The 10,386-nt window shown below is 44.6% G+C and overlaps 1 long non-coding RNA gene across 1 annotated transcript; it reads left to right on the forward strand.

The window, feature by feature from the left end:
• Positions 1 to 453: 453 nt before the first annotated feature.
• LOC139829473 (uncharacterized) lies at positions 454 to 3,429 on the forward strand. The gene is made up of 2 exons (XR_011741949.1): positions 454 to 900; positions 1,952 to 3,429. It is a non-coding gene; the product is annotated as an uncharacterized lncRNA (long non-coding RNA).
• Positions 3,430 to 10,386: the final 6,957 nt, after the last annotated feature.

The raw sequence follows: 10,386 nt of genomic DNA on the forward strand, positions 1-10,386 counted from the left end.
TGCGTTAAGCCAGCATGCTCCATAAAAGTAGTGAATGTCACTAAGGAACTGCCATGATTTTAGTCTTTTTAATGCTTATTAATGTTATTCAAAGATTAAAAATTCCCAATATCATGCTTTTAAATGAGCAAAACTGCAGTGTTTTAGTAACTCAGAATCTTAACAAGACATAACTGTACCCATTTTGCTTTCCCACTTAAAATTTTGCACGGCATGATGGAGCAGGAGGCGCCATCAAATGGGCTCAGTATCCCCTTCCACAAATAAAGTGTGTACAAAGTGTGTCAGCATTTCAACTGGGGCCCTTCTCCCGAAGGCCGTTAATTAGTGCAGAACGCAGACTTCAGTTCTTTTGCCAGGGTAGATGAAAATGATTTTGGAAGACAGCCCAGACAGAGGAATTTGTCATAGGTTAGAACTGTTCCAACTCTAAGAACCGAGTGTACAGCTTATGCAAATCACTTTGCTAAACACAGATTCTGTGTTAATTTTTTTAAGGCTTTTTCTTTGACAAGCAACAAGAGCTCACTTGCCAGATCTTGTCTGAAATTAAAAAGAAGTGATTCCTTCTCTGCACCTAAAAAAAAGAAAAATGTTTCTAGTCTAAAACATGTCAAGAAAGAGCTGGGATGTAAGAATAAGGCAAATGTTCGTAGGAAGTAGAAATGGAAAAGCCTGATGACATCACCGCTCCATCTGCCCAGGGCCGTTAGATTCCTGAGTACAATGTGCTCCACAGTGCATTGAAGATGAGGCTGGAAGAAGCACTGAGCTGTGTCTCAGACTGCACTGAAGAAATGGCTCCACAAATTGAATGTCAGACCGTTTTCATGATAACTGGCAGGTGCCGCCACCGTTCCCTCCAATAAACCCATTCATAGCACATAAATCTGAATGCAGGTAGGTCTGGCATCTGTTTCAAATTGTTAATGCTGAATTTTGTCAACTGTTACCAAGTTTTTTTGGTGATTTAAAGTTGCTGGTTAACATTTAAAGCTCTATTAAATAACAGTGCTTAACTGTTGCAGGGGTTTATTTGTTTGGGTTTTTTTTCCAAAGTCCAACACCAGCAAAATTTCAGAAATGCCTTTTTTATACTCCTATAAAGGGAGTGGAAAGGGAAAGAACTTTATGCAGATTTGGCAACAACTCTGTGATGGGGCTTTAGAGGAATGTTGTCTTAGTTTCTCTGCTTCCCATGGTATTTTCTACTGGAAAGGTTAAGTATTTCCTTCTTTCCTGCTTCATCCTTCACAAATCAGCCGAGATCTGAAGAAAATGCTCCAGTTACATCAGTGAGGCTGTGTTTTGTCACAAGCAATGTGAACTTGCCCCATCCCTTGCCACATTTAAGCCATTTCAGCTGATTGAACTTACAGGCATTTCAGGCGAAGAAAACATAGGTACAGACTGCTGCTGCAGATTAAAAGAAAAAAAAAAAAAAGAAAAATACATCAGTTTCTGCCTTCTGCAAAGAAAACATGTTGGTCAGAGAATAAGCTGCATTTCCAGTAGGATCTTTGAAGATGACACAAAACATTTATAGGAGTTATACATGTTTCTTTCCATGGCAATTGAATGCCTTTCTCTTGCTCACTCCCCCACCTGACCAACTCTTTAGCTTCAGTTCAACAGAGTGGCTGAGAACAGCCACTGACGTCCTTGCCCAGACATATAAATGTAAAAAAATCCTGAGACCCAATTGTATCTGTCATTTCTACCAACACTTACGGGCTGCAGAGGCTGAAAACAATCCTCCCCCGTCCTGTGCCAGGACTGCGCAGTTATTGTTGTTCTCACTGTTTTGTCCTGCGGCGATGCCCTCGGGATCCCCCGCATGGAGCACAGAGAGACAGGGAGCAAAACCCAGCCTGAGCTGTGAACTGCTTGCGAATTGCTTGAGCAGACAAACAAGAGGGAGGAGTTGATACTCATTATTTCCATTTTGCAGGGACCAGTGAGCTGCTTGCCCAAAGGCACCCAGAAAGCCTCTGGCAGAGGCAGAAGCCGAACCTGGAGCTTTTAGGTCCCAGACGGGTCTGCTGGCCAAAGGAGTCATAGGTGTCTCCTAGAACAGCTCCTGCCTCTCCAGTGTAAAGCTGCACCTCCCTGGTAAGCATGTCCCATGGCCCTGGCCCTGGTGGGGAGACAAGTCATTGGGAGGTTGGCTGCAGCATGAGGCTCTTCATGGTGTCTTCCAGCCACCTCTGGCGGCTCCACGAAATTCCCTCAGCCTGGGCTGAGGTGATCGAGGACAGATATCTACAGCAGGGCCAGTCTTCTGGAAGAGTAGTTTCCCTGCATCAAGAGCAGCCACCAGGTCCCTCACATCCTCAAGGAAAGCATGGGTGCATCTTCAGTTCCTAGCCAGGACAGGTCAACTGCCATTTCCAACCAGATTGCACAGTGTGATCAGACTTTCTAACTCAACCTGAGCAGATGGCTTCTCTCCTTCCTCTATCCAGCAGGGCTCCCTGCAAGCTGCTGTTTGCAGTGAACATTCCTCCTTTCCCCCTTCCCAACTCCTGCACCTTTACTGGTGTTGTCTCACCTCTCTCCATCAGCAGTCCTCCTTTACACTTGTCCTGTATCCCCTTCTGTGTAGTATGCAATGGCATTCTGGACACTGTTGTGGTTACTTTGCATGTATGCTGATGTTGCTGTGGAGAGAGTGTGGACTCCCTGCCTTGCGTTCCTGACCTTGTCCATGACTGCAAGCTCTCCATAGCTGGAGCAAAAGCCTTCCCCGTTGCACCAAGACAACATCTGTGCCTTCATCTCCTATACTTTTTCCTTTGAAGACAGGCTGAAAGAGTTGGGGTTGTTCAGCCTGGAGAAGAGAAGGCTCTGTGGAGACCTTATAGCAGCCTTTCAGTACTTAAAAGGGGCCTGTAAGAAAGATGGGGACAGATTTTTTTAGAAGGGCATATTACAACAGGACAAGGGCTAATGGTTTTAAACTAAAAAAAGGGAGATTCAGGCTAGACATGAAGAAATTTTTTACAATGAGGGTGGCAAAATGCCGGCACAGGTTGCCCAGATGCCCCATCCCTGGAGACATTCAAGGCCGGGCTGGATGGGGCTCTGAGCAACCTGATCTAGTTGAAGATGTCCCGGCTCATGGCAGGAGATTGGACTAGATGACCTTTGAAGGTCCCTTCCAAGCCAAACTGTTCTATGATTGTATGATTCTATGATTCTATCTCTACTCTGGTCTCATTTTACAACAGATAAATTATACCTTCCCCCTTTTTATCATTTTCTTTTCTGCTGTTCTTCAACTTGATGCCTTGTGCATATCCGATACTTGTGTTAGTCTTTTGTACTTTCTATTTATGATCTGCTTATGGTTTAATTCCTATTATGTCTATTTGTTTCCTATATAAAGCGAAGTTTATTGTTGGGGCTGATCCAGAACTGGAAGGAAAATGTCATCGCTTTTTTTTCTCCCCATCAAAATCTGAGGTTTCACATTCAGCTCTCTGAATGAGTGAGAGTTTTGCTATTTTCAGAAACATTTTAGTCAAAAGCTTCAACTCTGTTGTCCAACAAAATCTGAATTCACGCTGAAAGTTCCAGCCAGCTCTGCTCTACTGGTGCAGTTCTAAAATGATGTCACTTTGTGGACATTTCCTAATAAATAGTTGCCAGTTTGGGGGGGAGAACTCCATTATCTTTAAAATGATTGCCTGCCCAATAGAGCACATCTCACACAATAACAATAAGATGCCTAAAAGAAACCAGAAAGATTCCCCAGGTTCAACAGACCTGAATTTCAAAGGGAATTTCAAGATTGCTAAACTCTGTCAACGGGCAGAGCAAGGCTCTTTGCAAGCAGTGTGTATTCTGTTCCCTTTGCTAGCTGTGCACATTTACCACAGGCAAAACATTTCAAAATGTCCTTGTTAACAGCACTCAAAAGATGAAGCAGAACTTCTCAAGAGGCAACAACAGCAAAAGCAGTACAAGTTCAGAGTGATTTTACAGCTTACCTCATGGCTAAAACCTGCTTTTCTGCTGTATTCATAACATTGCTTCACTACAGGGTGGTTGAGGTACCCAGAAAATGGTCTTGGAAGACAGCTCTTAGCACACGGTAGCATCACTTGGGGTATGCCACAGTGAGCTGAGGAGGATTTTCTCACCTCATGGCTTTGAACTTCATCCCTATACCTCCTTGGCCTGTATTACAGCTATCAATTCTAAGGATCAGAGCTGGACATCCCACATGTCAGGCATAAAAAATGACATTACTGGTAGATACAAACACACAGGTATTGCACAGTGGATAATTTTAATATGTGTGTGTTGCTCTGCACCCTGTTTCCAAGAATACCAGAAGTGAGGACCTTAAATCAGGTCATAACAGTTTCAGGAATTAAGGCAATGAGCAGTAAGCATGTAAGGTATGACGTCTTCACTGCTTTTCCTGATTGTGAAAAAAAAAATTAGTGTGATACTGCTCACGTGCATAATGCTGAGGAGATCTGACCATGACAGCAACGAAAGACCCAGCTTATCATGATAGCACACACTGAATTTCATGAAGGTGCTTAATTGCCATTGTTTTCTATAGACTGGATTATTTTTTTAAACCTTTAGAGTGCCCTGCCAAACTGAAGGACTCCAATCACACTACTGAGGTTTCCAAAAGATACAGTAAGAATGCTTGGCCTAGAGTCCTAGTGAACCTGCTATTCCTACCTATAGAAGAAGCGACTGGAAGAAACCCAAACCTGATCATTGTCTTTGTCTCACAAAACTCTTGTCGGGCACAGACAGCAACGTCTCAGCTCTGCATTCTGCACGCAGCTCTCGTGGCAGCTGCTTACAACAACAGGGGCTCTATTCCTTCTGGCCCAGGCAGGAAAACAGAAGCAGAGTGAAAACATAAGCTACTCAGACAAGATTAAATGCAAGCCATGTAGTCATGAACACCACAAGAAGCATTCAGGTTTCCATTCTTGGGTCTGCATCCTGCTGCCTTGAGTAGATGCCACTCTGGCACTACTAAGCTCACCTCCACCTGTATGCCCATTTGTGTGTTCCTCCTCACCACTACAGATATGGAAATATGCTGGAGTCCAACCTGAGCTCAGCTAGCAGTGATGTCTCAGTAAATCTGTGAGCAGACTTGCAGCTGAATGCAGAGACAGCAGCATTTCTACCACTGCTATTGTAAAACAGGTCACTAGGACGTACCCCAGTGTTGATCGCAGAGCTTGGGCAGTTCATACCAGCCCTTGATGTGAGTAACTGTGCTTTCCTCTAAATCTGAAACCAAAGTCCTTTTGGTAAACAAGCAGAGGAGTCAGGAGGAAAAATTTTCATTAAGGCAGAAATTTTTAGGCTATTTCAGGCTCCAGCTTTTATGCAGAAGCAATTAACAAGTAAATACATTTTATATGTCTGATCTTTGCAGATTCTGTCCCAAATCAGCACAGAACTGTGACTAATTGCATGGTTTGCATTGCATACTCTGTTTTGTAACAGTTGGAAGGACAGTCTTTTCCCTTGATAGTGCCTGAGTGTCAGGTTCAGGAAGCGCATGTAGATTTGATGGCCATGCCTTCTCCCCTGACTGAGATTAGCTACCATCTGGTAATGCTTCAGAGAAGAACATTTCCCCATTGTCACTTCCTTTGTCTGATGGTCTGTAACATCTGACCTCTGCTTCAAAGGTCATGGCCTTCACCTCCTTTTTTTTCCAATAGGAATAACGACAGCAGGGTTAAGTTTATATGATACCTCCGGTAAGTGCTACTTGTGAGCACTGGGCTTTTGCAGTGCTCCTCCTTTCTTTGATGCTAAAGTTTCTGTTTTGACCTCCTTGCAGCATTAAATCAGACTGCCCTATCTGCCACCAATCTGGCCCCCTGGTTACCGGGGTCTGCACTTCTGTTTCTCTCTTCAGACTCATGACTTGTGAAAATCCTGAGCTGAAGGTGCATATCAGTTGTCTTCTGAAAAGTTTTTTTTTTCTTTTCCCTTAACCAGAGCCTTAAAATCTCTCTCTCATTCAATTATATAGCTCTTATTCCTTGCTCCATGTGTAACTGATGGACTAAAGGGCCACCAACCATCAAAGCAAGAAACGGTCTTGGCTCCAAAGCACTCCCTCTCCAGTGTCAAACAGAGGACATTTTCCATTTTTGTTTATAAAAGGACTGAATTCCACAGCAAGACTCCCATCAGCTACTGTGAGAACAAAGTTTCTTGTTAAGGGACCTCCCTAAATTCATGGCAGAATGTTCTGGCAAGACAAGTATGGAACCCTAAACTCCTGAATGCCTGTCTTGTCTTGTAACAGCACAAGTACATCCTTCCTTATATGGACCCTGCACCAGCATCACTGGCAAGAGGAGCATTTCCACAACAGGGTCCGCCATCCTCTTCCACTGTCACTTTCCCTACTGCTGTGCAGTGTCTTCACCTTCTTATTGCACAGGCTGAGAAGCTCAAGCTGACAAAGTCTTCTACATTAAATTTAGGGCCCACATAAATGATAAGATAGACAGCCTTGGAAGCAAACATCTAGCCACATATGAGAGGTATAGACATGGGAATACAAATGTTCCTTGCATGAACACGCCAATTCCTGGTCCTGAGGTGGAAGATCTCCCCGTATAATGGTATGATTCTACTTTCTGTGGCCATTTGGGCATGTGATTTTCAAGAATTCAGACAGATGCTAGTGCTCTGTTCCCCCCGGAAATCAGTTCAGATCAGACTTCCAAGCACTTTTTGGTCCCTTAACTGCCATAAGTGGCAAGAAGAGCTGCTGAATGCATTGACAGTTCAATGATATACCTACTAATATCCTGGGAACCAGGCTGTGCGAGTCCCACAGCCATCTCTTGCCAGTCCCTGCCTCTGCCTGGGATCACAGAGCATAAGCAACCTTAGGCTCACAAGCTCTGCAAGCATGTGGCTTCACCCCATGGCCAGCAGCAAGGCTGTGATGATGCAGGTATGGCTGAGCAATCTGAATCCCTACCTCTGGGAGGAAGCAAGGCTGGAGAGGTGAGAGCAACCATCCCCAGGTCAGCTTGGGAGGGAGCTGCAGAGCCAGGCGTGTACCAGCCCATGGTGGAGTGGGGAACCCTCAGGAATTCATTACCTCTGTGTCTGATTTCCTCCCAGGACACCTCTTCCCTGGCTCTCCAAGGCACGGTTAGCTGTCATGCTGTTTTCAGTCACGTGGAGATTTTGGTGTGAGGTTCCTGGCTGGGGAAGGCGGGAAACTCCTCAGGCACAATTCACAGCAAATATGTGTTCAAAAAGTATGGCCAGATAGTGCTGTCACTGTGATCAGGGGCCACACCAGGTGCAATTTCCTTTCTAGGCTCCTTTCAGCCTCATTTCTCTGACAGAGCTATGCAAGTGCCACATAGTCCATTAAAAACAAAACAAAACGAAAACTAAAAATCCCAAACAAACACACACACAAAACCAAACAAAACCAAACAACAACAACAACAGCATCAGTTTGGAGAAGATAAGGATGTATTTGCTTCAAGATTCAGCAGTAACATCATTAGCACTTTCCAGAACTTGTACCATTGTTCTGGGGATGACAAGAGTCAAATTGGTAGAGTGCTAAATTTATAGCTGAAGAATAATGTGTTCAAGAGTGAACAAAAACAAAACAAAACAAAACCAAAACAAAACAAAAACAAAACAATCAACCAAACACACACACAAACAAACAAAAAACAAACCAACAAACAACAACAACAAAAAACAGGTGTTCTCACTGCTCTTACTGCTGGCTGGTAGATGTTTTGCATTTAATTCACTTTTATCTCCCATTGCTAGGAGCTGGGCTGGAATACTGCTGCTGCTTCCCATTTGGCTGGAGGGAGAAAATCTCTTTCAGGCATTCTTCCTTAGTTTGGAAATATCACCCAAATTATTACTGAAGAGGCTTTTAAAATTATAAAGGTTTCAAAACAAAACTACGTCCAGTAATTTCAACAGGTGCGAAGTAGCTCGAGTTGAATTTTTTGAAGCAAAGGGAAAAAAAAAGAAAGAAAAAAATACATTATTCCATTCTTAACGTTCTGAAACAACACCGCTATTTTCCACACTTGACCAACGTTGTCCACCCCTCTCCAGCAGCTTCCCCGAGCGCTCGGCTTTTGGCCGACCCAGGCAGCCGGAGCCCGGCTCCCCGGCGGGCCGGGCACTGCCGGTGCCGGCAGAGGGCGGGCGCGGATCGCCGCAGCCGTGGGACGGAGCCACCACCCCCGCCGCCTCCTCCGGCCCCGCAGCTGCCACGGGACGGAGCCGCCGCCGCCCTAGGCCCTTGGTTCCTGCGGGGATGAGGGTACCGGCAGCCCCGCACCTTTGGTCCCCGTTCCTGCCCGAAATCTCAGAGTGACATATACATTATATATGTAGCGGCCTTCAGCCGGGTGTGGGTGCCCATCGTTGGCACTACACCTGGCGATCTGCAGGTTTAAGCTACCTGGTCAGCCTGATCTTTGTCCCTGAGCGTGTTTGGGGACTTCTCAGCTGAAAAAGAGAATCAGATTGTCCCGGCGGAATCTCATTCCAAGCAAAGCAGAGCACTGGCCTCGGCAGGGCCCTCTGGCTATTACTGTAGTACCAAGTTTTCTATCTTCTCTTTTCCATCTGTTTTTGCTCCTTCTCTGCTTTCACTTACCTGCTCAAGACTGAGCTGCTGCGACAGATTCTCTTCTGCAACCAGCATCCCTTCAGCAGAGGACCAAAGCATAAAATAGCTTACCTTTCTTGAAGGGCTCCTTTTTGCTGCCAGCGGGACTAGGGGAACTTCAACAGAGAATGAAGCCCACTGTTTTATGACTGCTTTAGTCTGATGCCTCAGAGCGTTGGCTGGCTTTACGTACCGGTCGACCAGACAAGCAAAACTGCTGCAATTGCGTATGAGTAATGCAAGTCACGCCAAGATTTACTTGTCATCTTAGCTAGGGAATGCCCACTTAAGGATACTCATGTATGTTGAACACAAGATCCCTCTTTACCAGTATAGATAATAAGACGTTTTCTCTGTATGTCAAAGAACCTAGAAAACCCAGGAGAAAATAGTCCAGGGCATCTTTCTTTGGATTTGGTAACTACTTTAGCACTCAGAAGTTAACCACAGAGCTAACAGAAGAATGTGCAGTAATTCATTTCTAATGATCATTTCCTGGGTGTGGTAAGTGGTTTTGTCGCTTTAAATTCTTATGCAAATAAAATCAGGCTAATCTTCTTAAATAGGTAGCTGTAGCTGTGTCAGCCTATTTTGAGCTGGCAGGAGAGCTACATAATACTTGGAATTCTCTAAATTGTTCATGTCAGTGGGATATCAACAATCGGCACAATAATAATGATAATAGGCATGTGTTTGCTTGCAAAGAAATTATTGCATAACTAAGGGCCTCATTAAGGGTTTTCAATACCTCAGAAGAATGCCCCTAACTTTCTGATTGTTTTCATCCTACTAATACCAACATCACAAAAGCCACTCCCCAAGAGGCTTATAATAAGCATGTTGTTTTAATCACTGGTTAGTTAGGAAATTCAGATGCAGCAACATATTTGAAATGAATTAACAGTGCAGTTATGTCTGGAGTCCTTTGATTAACAGAGAAAAGTGGCTGATTTGAGACTGCCATCTCTCCAAAGTAATGTTTTCTCATTCCGGTGTCCTTGGATTGTGCAACAACCCTTCTAATGTGATTCCAGGTAGAGGAGCAGCAATTGTTAAATGTAAACCTTGTAGTAATTTCTACAAGACACTGCTAAAGAAAGTGAACGGTGCCAACACAGCCCCACCCCAGCAACACAGGAAATCAAATGACAGCTCTGTGGCACTCAGGGAAGATCACCCACATCAACAAGTCCAGAGCATTGCAGTCACAAGCATCCTGCAGTCTTGAGAAGTTCCAGGGAGTATCCACACTCACAGCACATGTCACAAAATGCTGCATCACTCAAAACAGTCTGAAAACCTTTGCCACCAAACCTACTGTGCCATAGGAGAAGAGACAGAGAGATGAACAGCATGGCCAGATTTCCAAATCGCACTCTTACAGGGGTTTTATTAGGTGGAGATGCTCAGATGACAGGGCAATCTGAAGGATGTTGACAGTTCTGAGGACTACTTCTACGCTTCTGAGGCTAGAGTCTCTGCACACAGTCATAAAGTGACTGAATGATTATATGAGGCAGGACTGAGATCTGCAGGGCTGGATCTACTTTTCCAGTTGTGGGCCCAAAGTCTGGGTCTTTAGCTTTTCTTGAGATGGCAGTAGATAATATAGGAAGCCAACCAGAGCCCACACTGCAAAGCAAGGGAAACAAAACCAACACAATAATCCCTGCCAATGTGACCTAGGGCAAAATTCCTTCCTGACC

The sequence above is a fragment of the Patagioenas fasciata genome, chromosome 1 (assembly GCF_037038585.1).
Source record: "Patagioenas fasciata isolate bPatFas1 chromosome 1, bPatFas1.hap1, whole genome shotgun sequence".
Classification (NCBI taxonomy): domain Eukaryota; kingdom Metazoa; phylum Chordata; class Aves; order Columbiformes; family Columbidae; genus Patagioenas; species Patagioenas fasciata.